At 37.7% G+C, this 23,548-nt stretch overlaps 1 protein-coding gene and 1 long non-coding RNA gene across 2 annotated transcripts in view; both read left to right on the forward strand.

Moving 5' to 3' along the window:
- The window catches only part of SSTR1 (somatostatin receptor 1), a 68,379-nt gene extending 61,091 nt beyond the window's left edge, over positions 1–7,288 (forward strand). Inside the window, exon 2 of the mRNA XM_041716775.2 lies at positions 6,820–7,288. The gene's annotated coding sequence lies outside the window, so the exon portion shown is untranslated. The remainder of the gene's footprint in view (positions 1–6,819) is intronic.
- An 11,844-nt stretch (positions 7,289–19,132) lies between these two features.
- On the forward strand, positions 19,133–22,950 carry LOC140684309 (uncharacterized). The gene is made up of 2 exons (XR_012056414.1): positions 19,133–19,611; positions 22,500–22,950. It is a non-coding gene; the product is annotated as an uncharacterized lncRNA (long non-coding RNA).
- The last annotated feature ends 598 nt before the right edge of the window (positions 22,951–23,548 follow it).

Raw genomic sequence — 23,548 nt, forward strand, 5'->3', positions numbered from 1 at the left:
GTGAATTTGACTATGAAATAGATGCAGACAGCTACATTAAGTTTTTCTGAAAAAATATGTAATTAGGTAAGTTGATTGACATCAGGAATGGCTTCTCTGAACCATTTGCTTAAATATCCTGGCACACATTTATCTCAAAAATCTTCACCTTCTGGAAAAGGCTGGCTTGAAACTTTTCACTGAAATGCTTTTTAATAAATATTGTTACTTTCATTTAGGCCAGAACTTACAATAACCTGTGGTTTTTTATGAAAAGTCACAAGGAAGATTTAGAATTTTATTTCAAATGTAATTTTCAGACTCTGCTATACAGCAGCAGCTCTCTGGCCACAGAGAGCAGGCACAGATTTTCCCAGGGAAGGCTGTGAGAGAAGCAAAGAAAAGAATGATCAAAACAATTCTTATCTCACTTGCTGCTGCTCAGTGTTTGTGCCCATGTGGAATGTGTTCTGGAGATTGTTTACCCAAGGTGATTGCTTGGTTGGATTCTGGTGATGGTTGTTCGGATTCACTGGCCAACTGGATCCACAGCTGTGTCGGGACTCTCAGGGGAGAGTCATGGGTTTTCTAGTTAGTTAGTTAATGATAGTCCTTGTTAGTGTTATACAGTGTAATATAAGTATAGTACAATATAGTATAGGATAGGAATAAAGAAATTTATCAGCCTTCTGCAATCATGCAGTCAATGCTAATTATTACCCAGCTGGGGGCCTGCAGTGACAGTGTTATATATTTATTTCTCATATGAACATAATTATCTTTCTGCTGGATTCTTACAAATATTTTGAAGGTGACTGCTGGTCAGTTCCTCTTGCAAAACCTTTTCTGTAGTTCAGTGTATATCTCCTGTTGTTTACAGAGAAACAGTTTGCCTATACAAAAGAAAAAAATGCCAGTTAAGTATAAGGATGGAAGCCAATCCCACCACACACAGAAACAGTATATGGTGAATAGAATAGGAATATACAATGGGATAAACAGATCTCTCTCATTGATCTGTTGTTGGAGTCACAGTTCAATACCTAAACAAATCATTCAAGGAGTAGAAATTCTTAAGTCTGAGTATATGAGTATAGCTTGGATTAATTCATGTCTGATAAGATGCAAGTTCCTGAAGCTTCCCTGTGACTGCAGTGTCCATAGTATCTCTCTCCAGGGGAATCTTTTGTTTTTACTAACATAATTGGTCTCACTCTGTGGGGTCCCCAATGGTACAATGCCAATTTGACTCTTCCTCTTCTCAGCAGCCTCTTTTCCTGCAGCTTGGGGGAATTAAATATTACTGAGCCCTCTACACCTCTGTCCAGAAGTTTGTTTTAAAGTAGCTTGCAGTCTCAAGGAGATACAGAATGACAGATTGGCAGGTATCAAGACAGATACAATGTATCTCATAGACCTAATTTCCCTTGGAAGGCAAGCCAATGTGGAAAAAATTCAGCTGCACATTCATAGTAACATTTAATACTAAGCTATTCTAACTTCTGCTATTGTGAATTTACTTTTCAGACCTATTTCATAGGAGCCATATCTGAAAGAAATGTTTTATATCCTAATTGCTGTAGAGAAAAAATAGGTTTTCTCAAAGGTTGTGAGTTCTCATGTGAAAAATACCTTTTTTTTGTTCATAATACCTAACTCACAATTAAATAGATTAATTAAATAAATATTTATTAATAAAATTAAAATTTAATAAAACAACTATTTAAATAAATATTAATTAAATAACTCACAATTAAATAGAAGCTAATTTTTTGACTTCTCTTTTTTAATTAATTTTTACCTGTTATTTTTTACACATATATTGTATGAAGACAGTCTGTCTTTTAACTGTCTCCCCACATAGTAGATTTATATCCCAGTAATGGATATGAGAACTCTGCAGTATCTAAATCATATCTAATAGACAGAGGCAGTATAGACCAGCTCAATTGGTTAGCTGTCCACTTTGCAAATTATCATATTCTTGTGACAAGTTGCAGTCATTACTGCATCATATAGAAGATCATGTTTAACATATTGGTTGTTACCAATTCAACTCAATTTTGGTATAGTAGAAAACTATTTTAACAGTGTGTTACTTTAATTGAGTGGATAGGATTTACAGCCACCAGAGAAAGTTTTTTCAATCATAATGATGAAGCCAGACCTCATGAAATACTCAGGCACCCCACTAATAGGGCAGCTATTCACACTTCCCTCTGGGCAGGAAGGATGAGTTAGGGAAGGATCAGTTCATGATAACCTGTAAATTCATTTCTGCTGGGGCTGCACTACTCAGATTTTCAGTGCTCAGTCCTTCCCTGAGAAGCAAAATTGCAGTGTCCAAGCATCCTAATCAATGCCTCACAGGGACAAGCCAAACAAGCAGCATACTGATCATGGAGAAGACATACCTAAGGAAACAGGGAAAGCAAAGAGCAAGCAGAAGAATACCATCAACCCAGCCCTTTCCAGAGATTACACTACTAAATCAGGGCTGTGAGCAAACACTTACCTCTCTTTAGCACCCCAATCTTGCACAGAGACCAGGCAACTAAAAATGTCTTTGAAAGAATTCTGCAATTAAACCTTTCTCATGCTTTCCTGGAAAAAGTCTGGACTGAAGAGGAGAGAGTGGGTAAGAGTAGCTGACCAGTCAGTACTCCTGAAAACAAGACATCTGAATTCTGTGCTTTTCACTAACTGGCAAAATTAAGCACATATATTAGAGATCTTAGAAAAGCATCTAGACAAGGCTTAAGATGTGAGAAAAGGCACATACATTATTGGCAACGTGCATACTTGATTACATTGTTTTAATGTTCGATTATTGTGTTCCAAAATACTATATATTCCAAGTTACAGCATCCTGGCAATGCTGCAAGGTCTTTAATGGTTAATTTGTGCTCATGAGCACTTAGTGATCTGTAATTGATGGCATATTAACTTTCTGAGAAGAAAATAATCTGAATTCTAATAATCAAGAGTACCATATCTAAAATCAGAAAACATTAGTATATGATCTGGAGTTAAAAACTAAAGGTGGAAGCTAAATAATTCAAAATATTTTCCCTTTTTTTAAGATTTGGTGGGCAGTCTTTGGGCTACATTAATTCTTTCCTACTTCCTCCTCCATGCTTATAAATTATTTTCTTCCCTGAGGCTTCATACCTATTCTGGAGAAGTTAATACTAATGTAACTGCTCACATTTATCATTTGTTCTGGCAGAAATCCAAATAGTGGTTTTAATTTCTAGAAACAAAGTAATTCCAGGATGTTTAGATGCAAGGTTTTGAATCTGTCTTTATTAGAAATGAGATTTAATAACAAGATCAGTTTCTCTTTTGGACAAGCTCTCTTCACAGTAGCATTTGCCTGCTGAAATTCAGCATGGATTGGTTTTGAGTGTGCTTTGAAGCCTCCCTTCTCTGCAGCTGCACTGTTAGAGCACTTGTACTGTTTTGAAAGAAGAATGTTCCTGTCTTTCCCATGGCTGCTTGAGCTGCTGGTCTGATGCTCACAAAGTTCAATTTGACTATATTGAATGTCCTGGAGGATTCACTATGGGGATCTGAGCATTATTTTTCTTTCCTTCATTTTGTGAAACAAGTGAAGCCTCTTTGCTTCAAATTCTTAGCTGCTAATTATATTCTTTGGTGATACACATTGATACTATGATTGAATACAACAGCCCTGGAATAATTTATTTTTTTTTAAATAAAGCTACTAAAAATGAATTAAAGCAAAAATCATGAAGACTGATGTCTAAGACTGGATAGATAAAAATATTTGTGGTTCTGTTCTCTTACAGTTATTGCTTCTATTTTCTGCCTTTCAGAAATGCCCTTTGCAAGGGCTTTTGTCACCTAAATTACAACCTATTGTAGATACACTGTATTTGGGTAAAATATAGTAAATACAATTGCATGACCATGTCTGTTTGCTTTGCAAATATCATAATATGCAAATATATGTTTCACCTTTATTTGCTTTCTTTTTCCATTTATAAGATTTCTGTTGCTGAGGAAGATAATTATTACATAGATTTTCATGACAGTGAAATAACATTAACAAAATGAATTAATTTTTTCTTTACCCTGAAAAACTACTACAGATTCCCAAGACACTTTGACATGGTCCACAAAATGCCAAACTTGCATGAAGTTCCCCTACCTATGACAATTATTAGGGTAAAAAACATTTTGACAGTATACTAGGAAGAGGGTCCGAAAGAGTAGCAATATCTCCTTCCATGTCTCATGTCTCCTCCCATCTAGATTTAATTTTTTTTACCTTTATAAATTTTTATAGTTCTTGATTTTCCGCCAATTATTTGTTTCCTTTCGGTCTTCCCATCATCCCTCCATTTACACCACTGTTTTCCCCTCCTCTAAATTGCCTGCTAATCTTAAACATCCTCAGATTCTTGTCCTTCTGAAGTGTATTAACCTGGCACACTTCACTCTTCACAAGTTCTTCTGTGAGAAGCGGCCCCCTGGACAAGCCTTTACCACCAGTGTTAAACAAGCAAAAAGGCATCTCTACCTGGAACCAACCTCCTGCATGTATTGAGAAAGTATTTGTTAGCAGCAGTGGCTAATGGGTACTTGGTTTCTTATTAATTTCCCTCTATCCCAGTTTTTTGAAAGATCAGGCAAGATATAAAATGCAACAGGGTTCTACAACCTCATCTGTATTGTCTGTATTTATTTACATGGGGCAGAAGATAACATGATGTTTGGAGACTGTCTACTCCACAAATGTGCAGGAAGAGTGTGTTGATATGACTTGTAGAATTTCAATCAAGAACAGGGGAAATTCTTCCTGTCTTATCTTCATGGTACTTATCTGTGTATCCACTAACTCAGCAAAAAAGGCAGTAGGGAAGGAGCTGAAGATGGCAGCACTTGAGGCAATTATGGTAACATAAGAAAAATCAAGCTTTTCAAGAGTAGCTTCAAGTATTATTGAAAAAATAAAAAAAAGATCACTTTAGCTTTCTGACTGTTCCACTTCTGTGTTAGTATCAAGTGTATAAGAAAAACTATTTGTATATAGCTACAAAAAGATTACTCTATGAAACTCTTTCCCACTCCTGAAGTTTTAAACTGAACACCTGTCCCTTGCACTTTGCTTTTCACAGCTCCCTTTCTGAGTCTGGTGAAAATGCCATTTGTGATAAAACGGTATCTTTCTCTCCGCATTATTTCCTTGGCTTTCTGTTTCTTACTGCATGAGATTTGCTTTTTTGTTCTTATCTTCCTATTCATACCTCTCCTTTTATTTTCATCCTTTTGTAGTGTCACACAAATGTAATGTTCATTTATGAAGTAAGGGTTCATTACAGGTTTGACTGTTTAAATTTTATTTAAATTTAATTTTAAAACTAATTGTTTTAATAATGATTAGTAATTATGTAGAACTACTGACAGAATCCACCAATCTATTGTCTTAATTTAAAAGAAATTTGTAACAGTACTAATTATCAAACAGAAGAGCTGTAATGGTTTTGCAATGTCCCTTTTGCTAATAGAGATTGAAACTAATGAATAAGGTACAGAATTATATTAATGTATCAAATGAAAAAACACAGGCCAAGGTCATCATGTGAATATAAATGGAAATCTCCTCAGACTTAAGAGAATTTGAGCTACAGACAGAATCAGATCAAAACCCCCAACACTATGAGAATAAAAATCCAGTAAGCAAAAAATCACTATTGACACTCAATGGATGTGTTGTTGCCACCTGTAAAAATAAAATTTCCAACATAATGACTGCTTATCTCCAGGAACATCTGCAAGTCACAAACACACATTGTGTGATTGCTGGACAAGCAGTAAGGTTTAGATTCATTAAGCAACTTCTTCAAGAACTTTGTACTAAGGGTAAATTAGATGTAAAGGAACAAGATAAATTTATAACTGCCATGAAAATTCAGAAAAGAGATGTAATTAAAAATAAGGAAAAGCATTAAAACAAGCACAAGCGTTCCTCAGGAAACACAGCCATGTGTTTTGCCACTTATCTACTCTACATAAATAATTTAGCTCACAAACTAAATAATTATCCTATAACATGTTGTTGAAATGCCATCATTACCTTTCAACAATGAAAGACACCGTATGCTTACGGTGATAGTCTCTCCTGCCTCATCTGATATCAGCTATAGCTGATACCTGTAGCTACATGGTTCTAAATATGTCCTACTACCTCCTCTCACTCATAATCCTCCTTATTACCCAATCCTGACTAGACTCATGGTTGTCATATCTCAAATCTCTTTTTCCTACACCTGAAAAATCTCATTTCTCTCATTCCCTTTGCTTCCTTTATCAATTTGGACAGCAATGAAAAGGCAGGAGGGACAGCCCGTTGCTCAGCTCCATCCCACTTAAGCACAGTTCTCTGTCCCTTCTTGTTCTAGTTTTGGCCAGGACAGGGTTAGTTTTTTACAAAGCATGAGGGGAGCCTGGCCAAACCCTGATGTTTTTCAATACCATCCATGTCACTCGCCAGGGGCAGGAGCTCTCTCATTTCTCACGGAGAGCAGCGACAAACAGTCTGGTGTTTTACTTTCTGTGTAAATAGTTTATTTCTCTTATACCTTTTGTCATTAGTATTGTTGCTGCTACTGCTCATTTTCTTGTTTCATTGCTGTTTCGGCTCTGGATTTTCACTTTTATGTGCCTCCAATTCTCAACTCAATCCCTGGAGCAGGAATGGGGTGGGAAGGAGGGGGAGTGAGCAAGCAGCATCAGGTTTGGGAGAATCTCGTTGGGAGAACTAAATTAGGGAGCACCATTTCTAAATCACATTTTCTTTGATCTCTCTTGTAGCTGGAAGCTGATGGTATCATTCTCACCTCTAACCCCTCTTGAATGCAAATAGATGCTATCGGGTGTTAAGCAAGTGTTGCTTAATGTTTATGGAAAGCTTTTATATTTTTAGTCCTGCTTGGCGATTGCTTAGGCTCCAGAGCTGAAGATCATATCGTATTTGGCACCCAATCTTGTGTTCAGCACAGCCTGAGCTGCACTTTGCTTGGAACTGAGTAGGGGACACATCCCCAAAGGAGCACCAGAGACCCCAGAGAGGCCCACGCAGGCACACAAACGAGTATTGCATAAGAGTGTGCAAGATAAATGACTGCGCCTTTGGTGGATGGCAGCTCTGAACTTGGTAGGTGAGTTTACGTAGATTTCAATGTATACATCCTTTTGCTTTTTACCCCCTAGTGTGCTTAATTTGTTGAAAACTTCCACCTTAGACCCTGCACAGAATAAACAATGTTTCCTCTCTAAAACTGTATCTTTGCCTGTGTTTAGAGAGTTCCTAAAATCTGTCAACTCCACTTGCAAAAACGTCTCTCTATGTCATCTGGCTCCTGAAGCCTCTGGCTGTATCATCTCATGTCAACACATATGAGCTGGATCATTGAGAGCTGGCAAAGGTTTGAGAGCTTCCAGTGAGGATGCTGTCTTCAGAAAATGTAGCTGTTAAAGTTACAAATACATTGGACATACTGAAACAGGAATTTTTTAAATGCATATTATGGAGATTAGATGGTTTCTCCTCAAATCTGCAAGACGGCCTTTCAGAATATCCTGTTTTCTGAGGATACCAAAGAGGCAGGAAGGCATTCTGAACAGGGAACTGATGTAGGTCAGAGTTACTTGGATTTTCTCTTCTCACTAGTGGTGTTCAGCTTCAAACAGTAAAAAAAGAATCACAACTATTATCTCTATGTGGGAATGAAAATGTGGTTTTGTTACAATTTAGAAATATTTCTAACTACAGATGTTAAAATTGAAGTCCAGATTGGAACTTGGTTTCTCCAAGTTTGTAGAGGTTTTTGTGACAAATGCATTTGTCCTGCAGAGAATGCCGTAACAATAAAAGAAAGGTGTCAAGTTCTAACATCTCTTTTATCTGGTGTGTCTCAGATTATCATTAACAGCTGAGAAATAGTGTCTCTGTCTGTCAGCACATTCTGATTTTCTGTTTTCAGAGAAAAAGGTAGCAAAATGTCTGTCTTCCGGAGGATGAAACTGAATCAGAGACCTCATTTTTTAAAAGACTACACCATTTTTCTGTGGCAAAATCAGTAAAGAAATCCATGTTCCCTCATACAAGCTGAGTACTATAGCCATTGGTCATTGTTATTTCTGGATGAATTCACTGGAAGAATCATCTAAATAGTTCAGTTACATTTCCTGCACATTTTGCACACCTTAATGAAGGCTAGAGGTTACTACAGCAGCTTCTTTCCACTTTAATTTACAAAAAATAGAAATCGAACTTGGTTTTAATAATAATAATATTTTAATATTAATTTTAATAATTAAAGTAGACAAATAAATCAAGAAAGGTGAAATACAGCCTTAGTAGATAAGACATTTTTTGATCTCAAGATGTGCATATCCCTTCATTCTCTGTCATTCCAAGTTAGTAAGCCAGAATGCAGATAGCTCAATTTAGTTAAGAAGGCTGTAGTTATAAAGGAGAATCAAATAAACGCACCAACAGAAAATAAAAAATTGAATTAAAAAAATTAAACCTCTCCCTAATTTAACTGGTTTGGGGGTTTTGCCACAGAGCTATTCATTTGCCAAAAAGGAGAGAAAAACCTGAAAAACAGTGGCAAATACTTTCAGCAAATTCTTCATTGAAATTACATAGAGGAAATGAGCACATTCTGGAAAAACAATGGGTTGAATGTAAAGGCCAGCAATATAGTAGACAATCACAACTAGCTTCTCATGGGAGGGGAAATCTGAAAAGTGTTTCCAGAAAGCTCAGGACATTGTTGGCTGACTTATAGTTTTTTGAGGAAAAAACTCTCAGGATAAAAATTGTGAGGCCTGGACTGATCTCCCTCACCAGGCACGTATCTTGGAGCAGGTGGTGGGGTTTTATGGTACTGGCCATGTTATAGCTGAGGAAGGGTGACACTTGTTGTGTATTTCCTTACAATTTCTGACATTTAAGAAGGATAATAATAGGTTATGTTATGAAAAAATTAAGTGGCTAAGGCTGCTGAGGGAGAGAACATATACTCTTGTATAAAACCATTCTACTCTACCACGGCCACAGTAACAATAAATCCTCAGATATTACTGGGAAAACTTTCTTTAGATTTAGGTCTTTCACACACAGTTTCTGCACTACTATCTTTCAATACAAAAATCAGACCAAGGGCTAAAACATAATCAAGCTAGCTTGTCAAATTTCCTCTTGCTTTTTTAAAAGGGGAACTCTTTTGAAACACAAGATTTTGTATGCCCTGAATAATCCTCAGATCTTTGCAGTCTTCTAAGCTCTTCTCTGAGATGCAGCATAATGTTACCAGCATAATAATCAGTCAAAAGCCTTGCTATACACAGATATGACACCTGAGTTAAGTACAACAAACAACCTTGTCAATCAAAATTCACATTAAAATGGGAGCTCATGTCAGTTCTATCTTCCTGACAGGTGAATGCAGACAGAAAATTTTACAAATCTTCAGCACATCAAAGAAATGCACTGCTCTGCTATCTCTTTCTATTTTCTACATCTGCTAAAACCCCAGAAAAGCCATGAGCCTAAAAGCCTCTCTGGCTTCTTTTCCTTATTTGAGCTGAAACTTTACGTGTGTGAAATACATCTGTGCTCTACTTCTTTCAGAGGATCTGGAGTTTGATTTAGGAATAAGTGCATTGAAATTAAACCCCCCCAAAAAAGCAGTGTCCTTTTTTGGCCTTAAACACTGCAAAATCTGCCTTCACTTACTCATAAAAAGAGATCTCACTTCACATGGGAACTCTTCTACTGCTGTATCCTCACTCAAGAATCAGTCTGAGTTACGCATGTTCACATTAAATCCACACAAGTTAGTCTAAATTAAGTTAGAACAAAAATTGGTACTAAGGTACCTGTGCTTGTGATGGGTGGGCAATTTTGTGTAGGCAATTTCCCACAGACAGATCAACCACTGTATAGGCATTGCTACACTTTAATCAGGCATTTTGTCTTGAAGGGAAGGCAGGATTTTGTTGCAACACACATATACCCACTAGACAAAAAGTAGATTTATTCATTTAACCTCTGCAGTGCAGACAATTCCTAAATACACAACAATATCCACAGAGCTGCACCAGCTGCAAAGGAATCTTTTCCAGCAAGGTGAGAAATTACCTTCAGGGGTAATGGGAAATGCTGGAATTACTAAGCCCCATCTTTTCCCTGTTCCCAATAGAAAATATGCTGACAGGGGAAGTTATCAAGCAGACCTCTTCTTCCACTGGAAATGTATAGCTCTGTTGTTTTTTTTACATCACCCAGACATCCATGCTGTCATTCAGTTGGCTCTGGCAACTGAATGACACTGGGAAGTGTCATTTACTGGGTGGGAGGACCCACAAGTCTACTTGCTCAAGGCCATTAAGTAAAGCTGCAGCAAAGTCAGCATGTCCTCTGAAGGGGTGCCACAGGTGAGCAGGTGTTACTGAGGCTCACTGCTCCCTTCACCCACGGTCGCGAGAGCAGAGGCGCAGGCATCCAGCTGCACAGAGGGTGCACATCTGGAGGAGGCTCCATGGAGGGGGACACTCTGAGGGTCCTTACTAGTCTAGTATGGCTTTGTCTCCTGGTGACACTTTGGGGCAGATGCTAGTGAAGGATCAAGTTCATTAGGGGGAACCTCATGTCGAGGTAAGTATCATTTGCCAAAAGACAAAATGAAACTTTTTACACTCTCACACCAGAGAAGGAGATTAAAATCTGAGGAGTGATTTTCAGTCATAGTGCCTTTTTCTGGTCTACTACAAAGTGTGTGCACCTGTCTGCAAAAAGACATTTGACTAATCTGGACAGAGCTGATTGTCTTCATAACCTCTTCCTTCTCATTTGTGATCTTGTCTCTAAGGGCTGCTTCTGAAACAAGAATTTATGTCCTGTAGCTCAGCATATCACATCCATAATTGCAAACAACAGAACTGAAAATTGCATTTACATCCAGTGCATGCCTGGATCATTTTCTACACAAGAAATAATTAATTTTCCAGGGAGCTTTTCCATCAAATTATATGGTTGCTTTGAGAATTAAATTCCCTTTCTTTTCTTCTAGAAGATCATTAGCGATTAGAGAGATGAGAGAATAAAGTGGACAAGAATCTTGCTTTTCACTTCAGCTAACAGTATGTTAGAGCTGTACTTGATCATCAAAGCCCCCTAAAAACAATTTAGACACAAAAAGCTGGGTTTCACATGAAATCTGAAGCTTTTGTGATTTGAAGAACTTGAGTGCTTTTTGATTATGTTTTGAATCAACTTTTCTTGTATTAGTTCAAAAGTTATTGTTATGATCATCTGCAGAAAATAATGTTAAATTAATTCCATAAAGTTTTATGAGTGAAATTATACAACATAGTAATGAAATGCAAATATCCTTGTTCATTAGTCTCATCCATTTCAATTGTACCTACAGTACATTTCTCAGCGGGAACTGTTAATTATACAGCAGCATGTAGAAAGGAATATATTATATTAATTAAATAGCCACATTATGCGGCTGTGTGCTGCATTATGCCCAGCAAATTCAACGTAGCATACATTACTATTTTTATTAGACTGAGATAATTTTCTGTTTATGGAATTTGCGATGAATACAGTGTCACTTTGGTGTGCACTACAAGTAGCAAATGAAGAACAGTCCAGTGTTCCACTGATAGCAATATTCTCCAAAAGAAAACCTCTGCATGAAATTTCACAAAACCATGATCCTTCAAAGAGCTATTTGCAGCACATGGAACAGTCCATGCAGACCACAGTGAAAAACTGAAGCACGTAGGAAGATTAGAGGGTTGGACAGAGAAAAAAGGATTGGCAGAATTGAGCCATCCAATTTTTCAGCCAACCCCTACTCATGTTGATCCAATACTGAATATAATTTGTTTGCAAAGATTACTTGGCTAACTTACCCACTACCCAGTGCCTTCAAGGACTTTGAGTGCTCTAAAGATTAAGCTGCTGCATACACATGAAAAAAACTTGTCATAAAGGCAGTATGTGGCATGCTCACATGCACAGAAAACAAACACTGATTACTGAAAGGTGTTTATGAAACTTTTTTTTCCATCATATACGATGCATATCCTTTATGATGCCTCAAAACTAGTTTCTTACTAGGATTTTGAACATGTAACATTAATGGAGGTTTACATCTGTAATTAGAGGTAGTATCCCCAAGGCCCTCTTAAAAATGCTGGAATCGACGGCACAAGTGAAGCAGAAATAAGTCTACTTCAACAAACCTACTCAGTTTAAAATGTCAGCTTTCCTTTACATATAAAATAGAGCACTTCACACTGTAGGTTATGCCACAAAGAGGAAGGTCGGGGCAAATTTATGTCTTACTATGCGCTCTCAGGTTACTGAAGTCTGCGTCTTTCCTCTAAAACACCATGATGTAAAGCCTGTCAACCAACAATATTTGAAGAAAAATCACCATTTGCATCTACAGATGATCAAGGACTTCAGATTCCTTGAAGATTTGTAGCAGTGACATCAGAACACCCAGAAAATGGACACCTAGCTCTGACAGGAAATTAGGTTTTAGGCTCTTTACCTGATCAATGGACACAGACTCTTCTGGGACTGAGCAATTCTGTAAGAAATGACACTTCAGTTCCTGTATTTGGAGGAAATGCTGCAGCCTGTGCTGACAATTCCCAGAGGGCTTTAACCAGTAATTTGTCTCACAAAGTGCTGATGGTGATACAATTCCATCTCCACCCTCTGTGTTTCAGAGCAGCAAGGCCTCCTGCTCCTCGCACTGGGCGGAAGCCTGGCCACGGCTGTTCAGCATCTTCTGGTTATGCCCCAGAGGTCAGGTCCCCTGGGCTACAGAGCTGGACTCCCTCTTATGGAAACCTCTTATGCATACCTGTTATACCTGTTATGCTATCAGACCATTCTTGCTCTGTGAATGTCAGGCCACATTTGTCACTTCATTTATATGTGGTCTGTCATTCTGGACCTGAAAGGGTTTATTTTGCACCTAAATGGAATTTATTTTTTCTCACTGGATGTGGAGACACATAGCTTCTGTACAGGAAGGCACATAGGCATAGGTAAAAAGAAATGAAGTATAGTCTCACTGAGACCAAGGGAACTGCATCTCTGCCATTAAGTTATTTGTGACCTTTAGAGATTTCCTGAGCAGGAACGGTATCAGATTGGGCAGATTTTGTTCCATTTTTAAATAAATGAGAAGATCAAGACGGTATCATGTATGATAAAGGCAAAACATTTTAAATTATTTTGAACACACATTTTTTGTTGCTTCCTTGTGTATTAGACGTGCTTCTAAAGTGTCTCTAGTTTTTCACTCTTAATAGACATTTTGATATGCAGTGGTTGTACTGCCTTTCACACTGCAGTGAGGACTGCAGCCATGATAGCCATGTCTAGTTTCTCCACTGATTTATAAGTGAGTTGTAAAACTTTGTTCTAGTTTCAAAACAAAAGAACATTTATTTTTGAAAACAACTGTTTAAAACATGACTTCACATATAAATGCATCAAAACTACATTGTGCCAGTTTGCTGGACTCCCTTTATAGAAAACATGTTTTTAAAAACCTTTCCTTTCTTGAACATTGTGTCTAGATTGATAAGTATCTAAATTAATCAAAAGCTACTCAGACTTGAGGTCTGGATTCACCTGAATAAGATCATTGTTCTGAATAATGTGAACGGCTCAACAGTTAGCAGGACAATTAATTCAATAACTCTTTGTATGCTGGCTCAATACATTGATTCTGACAAGCCATAATGAGCTCATGATGGATACAATATCATTCAGCTCACCACTGCATGACCTATTTAATCTGAACTTGAATTCAATTCTGATATTTTAACAACAGATCCTTAAAATGAAGAGAGATTTTTTGCACACTAGTAAGTCAAAGTAATGTTCTTCTATTTTTCCTAGGTTTGTCTTGACATTTGTCTATGAAGAAAACAAGGTACAGCTAAGGATCATTGCATTTACCTACTCTGAATTTCTACATAAAACAGTTCATAGCATTTAGGGATGTTTCCATATCTGTACCTTATAGCACGTGGCACAGGCTTTTCCCAGACCCTGGAGGACAGCTGCTTATCTGTTGTGGCAGCCAATCCATTATGATCTCCCTTATCATTTTTACTACAGCACCAAGAGCAAATAGAGTAATCACATCTGTAGCAGGGACTGCTACAGGAAGGTGAAATTAAGCTGCAGAATTCAGATGGGAAGAGAGAAACGCACAGCACTATTCCCAGGAGCAGCACCAATTTTCAGTGGAATATCAAAGGACCCCAGAGGACGCAAAGGGTTTGCATCTTCAAGACACATAGGTTTCAGAAAACAGAAACTAACATTCCCACTTTTGAGAAAGGGATATTTGTTAAATTTTCAACAGTCTACATGAAATTAAAGCTGACCCTTTTTTTCCTACTTCCATAGTTCATAAATCAAAGTCAGACAAAGAACTGATTGTCAGCAATTGAAGCCCTCAATTGTAATAAGTAAGCAGATAGATAGATGATACATACATAAATAAACACATCAAACATAACAACATTTCACTGCAATTTTATTAAAGCTGTAAACTAGAACAATTGCCTATTATTCGCTCTGACATGGTCAGCCAATATCAGCATGGTCTGCTGCAGGGAGGCATTCTCATAATGACAGAGTTGAAAGCACAGACATTGATTGTGGTTTTCTTTCTGAGGTTCAATCAAGAAACCACCTTCTTTTATTCTTCTTCTTGGGGCTTTCTTCATAATCACCCTTGCAGCAGTGCACAGTGAGTGCACTTTTCATGTCAGTACAAATATTGCCTCTTCACATGGGATTATATTTTGCTTTTTTTTCTTATGCCTGTGTGTCCTTTTGACGGGGGAGGGGAGGGGAGGGGAGGGGAGGGGAGGGGAGGGGAGGGGAGGGGAGGGGAGGGGAGGGGAGGGGAGGGGAGGGGAGGGGAGGGGAGGGGAGGGGAGGGGAGGGAAGGGAAGGGAAGGGAAGGGAAGGGAAGGGAAGGGAAGGGAAGGGAAGGGAAGGGAAGGGAAGGGAAGGGAAGGGAAGGGAAGGGAAGGGAAGGGAAGGGAAGGGAAGGGAAGGGAAGGGAAGGGAAGGGAAGGGAAGGGAAGGGAAGGGAAGGGAAGGGAAGGGAAGGGAAGGGAAGGGAAGGGAAGGGAAGGGAAGGGAAGGGAAGGGAAGGGAAGGGAAGGGAAGGGAAGGGAAGGGAAGGGAAGGGAAGGGAAGGGAAGGGAAGGGAAGGGAAGGGAAGGGAAGGGAAGGGAAGGGAAGGGAAGGGAAGGGAAGGGAAGGGAAGGGAAGGGAAGGGAAGGGAAGGGAAGGGAAGGGAAGGGAAGGGAAGGGAAGGGAAGGGAAGGGAAGGGAAGGGAAGGGAAGGGAAGGGAAGGGAAGGGAAGGGAAGGGAAGGGAAGGGAAGGGATGCTTAATCATCACAGTGAAAGGAGATCTTGAATGGAGTTCAATGATATGTGTTGACATCTCCATTGTTTAACATACTACTAAGTAGTCTGGAAAGGAGCAGACAATGAAGAGGCAGCTTTTCCTGAGCTACTCATCTCAAACAGGTTATAACAGAGCTAAAAAGTTTCAGTAAATATCATAAGGACAATCAAAGTCAAGGAGCAGTTTCTGTACCAAAAATAACTAAGTAGAATAGGACTATTTGGAAGGTAAAAGAAAAGACTGAGGGGAATAAGACAGAGTTCTTTAATATCAGAAGTGTCACAGAGAGGATGTATAGGGATTGATTTGCCATTAACTCTCCCAGGAAAAGAAATGGGAATGTGAAATTAAACTCTGAAGAAGGCAGTCCAGAACTGAGAGTTGTTCTTCATACAGTCACTTAAGCTACAGTACTGCTGGCCACAAGGTGCTGTAGAGTGTAAACATTTACAGGACTTCCAGGAGAGATTAGCAAAGCTCACAGAAGAGATACTCACTATGCTATAAAATAAAGAGAAAATACAGCTGTCTCCACAAGCCCTTGAGCTGCAAATAACTGGATGGCAGAGGAATAATTTTGGGAGCCATATTTACCTTCTTCCCACACTCTTCTTTCCACATCTGCTTTTGGTCATTGTCAGAGACAGAATACTGGGCTATATGGATTGACCTCCAGGCTGGCTCTTCATGGGTCCTCTGCCACTCTGAATTCAGCTGGGGTCCACATATCAGCCCTGCTCCTCTCTACAAGGTCATTATGCAAGGTATCCTATCACATGTCCTTCTTCCTGCTGTAAAGTGACTTGTCAGATTGCAGCTGCCCTTTCAGCCTTTTGAATGGTAGAATACATAGGTAACTTCAAAATGCAATAGGTAACTCCAAGAATACTGGCAAAATGAAGCTGCAAATTCGAGATTGAATGGCATTGTATACTCAAAGTAGTACCGTATACATTTCCTATGTATATTGTACAAAACTCCCTCCATAAACATTTTCCAAAGGTCCAAATCAGAGTCACCTGGTAGTCTAGTTGTTATGTACAGTACAATTACCACAGAAAAGCTTTGGAAGGTTGGGAAAGTAGAACATATTACTTGGGTTGTTAAGTACTGAAGAAAAATAAAACATATGAAAAAATTCAAGGAAACAAATCATATTCAGTAGTCTTTACTTATACAGAAGTACAACATTTAAATGTCTATACTCCAATTTGCATTTCAATATACTACTTTAATACTATTTTTAGTTGTTTTTACTATTTTTAGTGATGGAAAATTACCATTAAAATAGGCACTGAAAACTGCAAAATCAAATTCTATACCAATTTGCATTATCAAACAGATCCTTGGAGATTCCCCCTTGAAAAGCCACAACAGATGGGCAAATTGACAGTGAAAACCTGTCACAAACTTTAGGTCTGTATCTAATTTTCCCATGCCAGAACCAATCCTGAATAATGTAGCTAAGAACCATGTTTACTGTTAGAATCATGCAAAAGTGTAGCAGCTCTCGTTATGTCAGGGCAATAGGATATTCCATTAAAAGTGCTGTATGTTTCTATTCAGTATGCAGTGTGAGCTTCCCTTGGGACTAGAAATCAAAATAAAAATAGGAGAAATAGGCAGGTTTCCAACCAACCAAACACACTAAGTTATGGAGTGAATTCTAGGTCATGTTTTTGATGCATTGATCAGAATTAGTGCTAAGTAAATACTTAAAAGCACATACAGAACATAGGAGATTTTAAACTAGCTCATTCTGTGCTAGTTCCACACTGAGCTACTTTTTCATAAATATTGTAATGAATGGTTTAGACATATGAGCATTCAGTCTTGGACTATTATTGGAAATTTCACACATTTGAAGACCTTGAACAAGAAAGCTGGCAGGATCACAACATAAAGATATAAACATGAACATTCCCCTCAGAATTTGAACATTGAGTAGCTCTAAATCTCTGCTGTGTAACCATTTATTTCTCATAGAAATAGAAAGTATCATTTTATAAACAACTATTCACAACAGCCAAAATTCTTTGCTATTCAAACAGAAGTTAAATTGCTCATGTTTGTTGGTAATAAGCTCGGAAGTAATGAGACTGCATTTGGAAGTGTCATCATGCCTATTAAAGTCCAGAAGACACTAAAAGTGGTGCATTACTCTGCTACAACCTACTAACTGACCCAATAAAATGTTTAGCTCAAAAATCAAAAGTAAATGGAATTAATGGTAAAGGTCCAAAGTCACTGTCAGTGACTCCCTCATTCATCTGGCATCTGGCAAAACAACAAAAATACACAACAATTAAAGCCCGGCGCCATTGAAGCTAACAGTAAAGCTCTGGAGAGCTTTGCTGTTGGAGTGGAGATCTCTTTTACATCCAAAATAGACATAAAACATAAGATTCCGTGGAATTACCTAATTCTGTGCCAGAAAGTAAATCTACAGAGCACTTGGTGGCCCTTACAGATCCAGCTTCTCAGACTGCCAAGGATGGTTCACTCTGATTTTTTTTGAGGGGGAAGGTAATCCCTATTTGGAGACTCATATATAAAATGAAAGTATTAGTAAAAAACAGGAGAAAACTGGAAGACTAACACCTCACAACTACACATTTATTTATAGTTTATGTCTTCAATTTTATAGTCAATGTTTTTTAAAATACCTGTTTGCAGTGTTGTTTGCCATCCCTACAGAAAAAATAATGCAAAATTTCAAAATGCAGTACCAGCTGTAGCTAAAGTTTTATTAGCTGTCTGATTTCAGCTCTATTCAAAAATAAGAGACTTGTTTATGTCAGCTGGTAAATTTTCTGTCTGGGACAATTCCCCATAACCCAGGAGACCCTGACTCTCATCTGCTTTCTCATTAAAACATTTTATCTCCATGTGAGAAAATTAATGGTTAGTTTGTACAAAGTGGACAACATTTGACTGCAGTTAAGAGACACTTGCCACCATAATTCTCCACATAATTATTCCCTAGCATAAACTACAAACAAATTTTCACGCAGTTCCTCAGACATTTAGTGTGCACGTTCTGAAGGTATCATTTTCATTTCAGTGTACCAAAGGGTAAAATCCTCGCTATTTTTTTTAAAGACCTGTGTTATTTTCTGGTCAATCCTACTCCAGAGCTGCCATCTGCTAGTTCTTTACCAATTGCCATGTCATTACTTTCATAGAAGGAAGCCACTAATGCTAAACTGTCCCATTAACTGAATCATTCATTCAGCAACTGGATACTTTGCAAATTATATCAGCCAGGATTTTTTGTGGTTTATAAGCTGTGTATCTCAAGCCACTATCTCTCAGTGAGATACCTTTTTGTATCATTTGTGTTAAATGCAACCTAAAGACAAATAAATCTTCTAAACAGATTTGGAAGGGAAAATTCTGTCAAGAACCTCTTGTCAGCTATGAAAACATGAGAAAACAAGCCAGATAAAAGAATGGAAGTAGGGCTGGTAATGAATAGAAGCACACTTTTCCCATCACTGGATCTGTTTTGCCTATTTGTAAACATGTAGAAGTTTTAATTTATTTTCCCTATCCTACACACTTAGGGTGTTTCACTAGAATTACACAGGAAAAGAACTCTCAAAAAAAAGTCTGACACTTCACAGCAAGAAAAGCTCTGTGAGGTCACTCTGGTACTGTGTTGACTTCTATGTAACCAGGCTTTTGTCCTCGCTTGTCAGAAGAGACAAGAACAGCTTCTCTGCTAACACTTCAGATGGCAACAGACCTGCATTAAAACATGTTCCTGATTCAATTCCTTTATTTTAACATTGCCATTTGCAGTCAAAAGGAGAGTATTTTCAAGGGTTATGCACAGTGTGTAGAATGTGACTTGCAGAAGAAGACAAACAGATCACAGGTTGTTTTAATACCCTACAAGTGTAGGCCAGTGTGGAAAATAAGATAGTTCTACAGGAGAGGCATGTTCTGACTATGGTGCACTGAAAGAACCATTAGTCTTTTAATAGGACATTGGCTTCTGTTTCTCTCCTCTCCAGTGCCATCTGAAGCATTAAGATGTGTCTACTTATGTGATTAATAATAGGAAGCACTCCATCACCTTCAAGGAATTGGAAAGTTCTGGACTTATTAGAAAGGTGGGTAATGAAATCACCACCATCAAATTTACCTTAGAAAGTTAACAAGATTCCTTGATCTACTGGTAATGTCCCCAGACTGTAGCATAACCTGGGAGTGGTCAGGGAAAGAGAAATTTAAGATTGCTGCTTATTATTAAAAGTACTAAGACTGAAACATACATCTTAAAGCTTTTATTTAATGAAGAATAATAAAAAGGGGCAGCACAAGGATTTCTGCATATGCAAGTATGCATTCATTCAAATACTTGTCTGCAGCTTCCCAGAATGTTCATAAATCCCTCAAATATTTCTGCATTAAATCACATGCCAGCATATGCAATGTCTCCATGTTCGGTGAAGAACACTCTGTACATCAACCTTTAGAGTTAAAGGAAAGAGAAGAAAAGTAATTGTGCTCTTGGCATACAAATATGGTTTGCCAAGAAAGAAACAAGAACATTACAAAAAAATCCTCTCAATCACTCAGGTCTTTACTCCAGGGTCAAATGAACTTTTTTCTAAGACCCGAGTACACGTTCTTTCTTAATTTTTCCCAGCTCATTACTCTTTATGTCCAAATTACATCGCTTGACAAACTTGAATTTTGCAGCTAGAAAGCAAAATTTATTTCTTCCATAATTAGTAACAGAGTTTTGCTCCCCATTCCTGTGCAAACACAAATTTAACTGGCTTCCTTCTTTTGCTTCCTATTTCTAATTAGCCAACATAATAATGCCTTCCCTTTAGAAAAGGAACACTGAACAGTGTTTACTGGAAAAGGCTGGTCCTCCTTCCTATTCCCAGTGCAGCTATTTAACTTCTTCTTGTCTTTGCCAAGGGCAGAACATATATCACATTCATATCCTGTTGCCCAGAATCCTGTTAGGTAAGTTTGCTTGATACTATAAAGTATAATTTTAAAAAATCCTTAACCTAAATTAATCACTTAAGTCTAACATTATAAATACCCCTTTAAATATCAGGAATTCTTGTCAGCAGTTGCAAACCAGCTACCCAAGATCTTTTTTCACAGTTCTGTCGTTGTTAATAATTAGCATTATGTAACAATGCCAGAAGAATACCTTTCATTCTGATAATATGAACAGAATTTGTGGTTTAAGGGCTTTTCTGAGACTTAGAATACCAGAATTCAGAGCTAAGTTCTGCTAATGGCTTTTCTTGTGAACCAGCTCTTCTGACTCCACTGAAACTATTTGTGTGTCTAATTGGAACTGTCCTTATAGCTCAACCACCTGTGTTATGGTCCATACAGATACACTAGGCAATGGTAGACAGCACTCACAAGAACAATGGTGCTAAGCACCTAGAGGCATTATGAACCAATTTTATTGGTTTATTTATTGGTTTATTATTATTTATTTCAGAAATATATGAAATGCCAAATCCAAGTATTATCCAAGTATTTGAAATTATGACAAAATGTTATGATATGTTGCCTTATATACAGATGCATAATCTGTCATTGTTTTATTATATACAGTCCAGGAGAACATATGTTTGATATCTGAACAGCATTTAAAAAGAAATAGCACCTTGACTGAGAAGCACTGGAAATTTGAATGGTTAATGAGCATTTAAACTAGTGCTGTGCTTTATTTGTCATTGTATACCAATAAATCTACAGTGACAATCATCCTGTTTGGGAACTTGACAACCCTTAGTGTTTCCAAAACCAGTTTCTACAGAATAGCAAGCACTTTCTCTGGTTCTGTTTAAGCCTTTTAGCTTTTATCACAATGTAAGGCACCAAGCCGCTGTTGATCTTCTAAAAGCTGCAGGTCCTCTTCTTTAGAACTTCACCTTTTCTAGCATTTCCCATTTGCATATACATAGCTTATTATAGTAAAGTCCAGGGATTTTCCCTTTCTCTGATTGATTAACATTGCGTCTGATTCATCCTATTGCTCCAATTAATCAACATTTCACATTTTAATCTTCCCAAGTGCTTGTAGTTTTCCTGCCCTTGCTTTTTTGGGGTATTTTCCCCTGAAAATTAAATAAGTCTGCTGTCCAAACCCTTAATGAAAACAACAAGTAATACTTAATTGAGAAACTTTGTTTTGCTCCTCTTATCAGTTTGTGGACAACAGATAGCTACTCTCAGTATGAATATTCAGCCACTTGCTTACACATTCCCTAACCTTTCTGTATCTCAGTTATGAACATGCTGTGCAAGAGAATCAAATCCTGTTGAAAGTTAATTTGCTTCCTTCTCCACAAAGCATGACCCTCATATTGTAAGAAGAATTTAGGTGGTTTGAATTTCATTAATTCTAAACATCAGAGATATGCTATAAAATGAAATTAAGTTTTTCTAAGGCCTTGGAAATGGCCACTTTGTATGACTGAGTGAAAACTGGTCTTGGAAATGCTACCAGATACCTAAACCAAAAGATGTTTTCCCTACATTATCTGAGTTAGATGAAGCCCTCTTTTTGAGATACTTAAAAGAAAAGCATCTAGACAAACTTTGATGGCTAATCTCAGCAATTGCCATGATTGTACCAATGATTTCTGGTTATTGAGCAAAATCTTATCAGAAGACAAATGCTGTAGGTGCCTTTGTAACTTAAAAAGTATAGGTATCGACACTAACAACTCTACAGTCTTTTAATCACACATTTTGTTATGTCCCCTTCCTGATAACCATTGAACTTAAAAATATGAAGGTATATTGATATATCTAGAGCCATATTTTGTAATAAACTTAGAAGAAACCACCAAGAACAATCACACACTATTAAAACAAATATTCTGCCTGTGGACCATTTATTTTATTAGCAACAATACTTGGAATTGCTTAAATTAGTTTGAGTTGTCTTCTTTTGCCTATTGCAATTTGAAACTTTTGACTGCTCTTTTCTTTGTCCACAATGTTTTCACAGTTTACTTCTGAAACAGTCATCACTCAAAGCCAGGAGTCAGAGAGTTGGCTTCACTTTCTGTCACTTAACTGCTCAGTTTTGTACATCACCCTAAATGGGTTCTGCCAGAGCTTCTTACACATCCATTTGTCCATGAGCATGTGCAACTGCTCCCTCTTTGTGCATGATTCGAGCAATCTCTGAGGCTACTCCTGCCCATTTTTCTTTATACCAAATCGTGTAAACACAAGTTTTATTTCTTTAGAGGTCATGGAACTGCTCGTCACCTACATCAATCAGTATTATAGGCAGAGCAATAAAGTGCAATTTTTTGTCATTACCTATCCCTGAAAAAAACTGCATATGAAAAGATGAAAGTGGAGGTTCTGTGCAGGGTCAGAAGATGGAAATATGGATGAAGCTCTGTAAAGCTCTTGTTAGCCTTGAATAAAAAAGATGAAAATTTTTTAAATATTCAGTTTCTTGTTTCTAACATGTACAAGGTTAAAAACCTGCCTCCCCAGTTTTGAAAAAATAGAAAACAGGAGAAATGTTTTTCTATGGAAAGACTCCTTGAACCAGATTTTCATAAGTCTGAAATTGAGACTTTTCTGGCTAGTAACTGCTACTTTTCTGCCTAGCAACTGTGTGCTGCTCACAGAGAGAGTGTCCTGTCATCCTCAGTGTGAGGTGCAAACACTTTGTGAGATGCTGCATTTGGATGACCACTTTAATTAGTCATTTTAATAACAGACTAGCCACTACAGTGAATAATAATGAACACCTTCCCATCTGCTGGATTTTAAAGACAAGGAGGCATGTTGCGCCCTCCCAACCTCAACTCTACACACCTGCTAATCTATCCATTTTTCTACTTGTTGTCCACCAAGCTAAAGAACACAATAATTCCTGTCCCTAAATAGGCAAGATAGGAGCAATAAGGACAGAACAACACTGCTGATTGTGGTAGTAAGAGAGAACCTGTCAAACCATCAACAACAGACATGAGGTAAAAGAAGCTTCCAGAAACTATCACCTGGTTCAAAGCCAACATATACATTTGATTATTT

Source organism: Taeniopygia guttata, chromosome 5 (genome assembly GCF_048771995.1).
Source record: "Taeniopygia guttata chromosome 5, bTaeGut7.mat, whole genome shotgun sequence".
NCBI lineage: Eukaryota > Metazoa > Chordata > Aves > Passeriformes > Estrildidae > Taeniopygia > Taeniopygia guttata.